This window comes from Herpailurus yagouaroundi, unplaced genomic scaffold (genome assembly GCF_014898765.1).
Source record: "Herpailurus yagouaroundi ecotype Mexico unplaced genomic scaffold, PumYag 184, whole genome shotgun sequence".
NCBI lineage: Eukaryota > Metazoa > Chordata > Mammalia > Carnivora > Felidae > Herpailurus > Herpailurus yagouaroundi.
The window spans coordinates 5,142,831-5,145,394 of NW_024412415.1; the positions used below are offsets into that span (position 1 = coordinate 5,142,831).

The following is a 2,564-nucleotide window of genomic DNA, read 5'->3' on the forward strand; positions in this document are numbered from 1 at the left end:
ATTCTTGAGTATCTAGCACTCAATTCTATCCACTGCCAAGACTCTAATTCCTATTTGAAATTGTGTAATACAAGAGTGCACGAAGCAAGAAGTATGGAGTGTGTGAACCAAGAGGCAGAAGTCCATCTAAAGCTACAGACATCACAAGACCTGGCAAGTCGAAAAGAAAACATAAATCAAAGGTCAGAGATAGCAAAGACGCAGGAACCAAGCAAGGAAGCAGAAATAAGATCATGTAGATATATGGGAATATAAAAAGTTAACAAAGGCAAAAGTATAGGGAAGCTCACCACCAGGGTACAGTTCAGGTAAGTGATCAGTAACCAGGAGGCCTGCCTGCATGGAAGGCTAAAGCAGCCCCATCTTAAAACACATAGGGAGCATCAGATAAAAAAAAAAAGAATCTATTCTGGACAATCAATCAGATGTCCCGGTACTGTCCCCTGTCCCAGAAGCTGCCCAAGGCTTCTTGGCCATATTCTATTGAGATCAATCCCGGCATCTAGCCTGGGAGGTTAATGGAAAGGAAGATACATGATTGGGGAATGAGAACAAATCTTAACTTTTTTTTTTTTTAACTGAAATACAATTGACATGCAATGTTACATTAGCTTCAGGTGTACATAATGAACAACTCGATTCATTATGCTATGCTCACCACAAGTGTATGTAGGCACCATCTGTCACCATACAGCGCTATTACAATACCATTGACTATATTCCCATGTTGTGCCTTTCATCCCTGTGACTTATGCGTTCTATAACTGGGAGCTTGCACATCCTTCTATCCTTCAGATGGTACCCTTAAAGCTATAAATTCAAATGTGTGTGAGAGGGTGAAAAGTAATGTGGAAATGGGAAACAAAAATGAAAAGGATTTCAGTCACGCCTCATGTCCTAAGAGAAGCCATCCTGGAATTCTCTTCCGGGGTTAGGAGCCCTGTTCTGCTCTCACGGCATCCTTCTCTTTCACCTACTATGGCATCAAACACACCCCATGGTGATCCGCCATCTCCCCACCCAGGCTGCCCCACCTTGAAATAAGTCGCAGGGCTTGTTTATCTTTATATGCCCTCTAGATAGCAGCTTTGCAATAAAGGCTTACCAAATGTCAATAATTGCCTTTGTCTTATCAAAGCACAAGTTCCTTACAGATAGGAAACGCAGCTTTGTGACACTTCATAGGCACAATATTTTAGTTGATTAAGGTGAACATTTCATCTAATGGCCTTTATTGTCTTACAACTCATTCAAGTGATGTGTCACGGACAAGTACTCTACAGTCACACCAAAGAGCTCCTCATACCGACTCAAGGAGAATATTTCTCAGACTGACTGTTTTATAGAAAGTGCTTGGCTGAGTTAGGGGCTTACTTTCAAAAGTTTGAGGCTTTTGAACACATTCTAAGTTGCTCTATTTTCTATAAGGGCCCTTGGTCAATTTTCAAAGAGGCAATATCACATAGCAATTGCGAACTCAAGACACTCAAGAGACAGGCTGCCAGATTCGTATTCCAGCTCCTCCACTTACTATCTGGTGACCTAAGGAGAGTTACAGAACCTCTCTGTGCCTCAATTTTACCATCTGTAAAATGGGGATGGAGGTAGTTGTGAGAATTAACTACAACTGGCAATTTTTTTAAGCCCTTAAAACAGTGCCTGGCACATAGTATGACATATCAATTAAATAAAAATTAACTACTGTTATATTTTGCTGTCCCCCAAACCATTGATTACTTTAATCAAAATTACAACATCCACAACATATTTAGGTCCTTCCTCAAAGCATTACTGCTCTCTCTATTTGATATTCTGTCCCAATTTTGGTAAAAGATATTTTATTATAAAAGTAAGCAAATACGGGTGACTTTGGACGTCTGTTCACGCTAGGTGCAGGGACTACTTAGTGCCGGGCCTTGCAGTTTTGATCTTTTCTTCTCCCGGAGCCGAGGCCTCTGCTGCAGTCATGTTACGGCAGATCTTCAGTCAGGCCAAGAAGCATCCGAGCTTGATCCCCCTCTTCATATTTATTGGAGCGGGAGGTACTGGAGCAGCCTATACGTCTTGCTCCTGGCGTTGTTCAATCCAGATGTCAGTTTTGATAGGAAGAATAACCCAGAACCGTGGAACAAACTGGGTCCCAATGATCAATACAAGTTCTACTTAGTGAATGTAAATTATAGCAAACTGAAGAAAGAAGGTCCAGACTTCTAAATGAAGTGTTTCACTATAAAGCTGCTTAGAATGAAGGTTCTCCAGAAGCCATCCGCGCAATTTTCCACTTATCCAGGAAATAGTTCCCCTCTGAATGCACGAAGTCATGTTGATGTATTGTGTTGGGGTTTACGCGAATAAATATCTGAAACTTGAAAAAAAAAAAAAAAAGCAAATATGCTAAAAATTGAGAAGAAAATTTGCACATATTATTACTTAATTTATCATAAAATAGCTATAATAACTTCCTGAATTCATCCTATAAAATTTGATGCATTTATCTGAAGACAGTAAGAGGTATTGAGGAAAGTGCTTATCTTCTATCTTCATTGTTTCCTAAGAAGTTACTA

General features: G+C 40.1%; 1 pseudogene; it reads left to right on the forward strand.

Moving 5' to 3' along the window:
• Positions 1-1,858: 1,858 nt before the first annotated feature.
• On the forward strand, positions 1,859-2,270 carry LOC121042095 (cytochrome c oxidase subunit NDUFA4-like; annotated as a pseudogene).
• Positions 2,271-2,564: the final 294 nt, after the last annotated feature.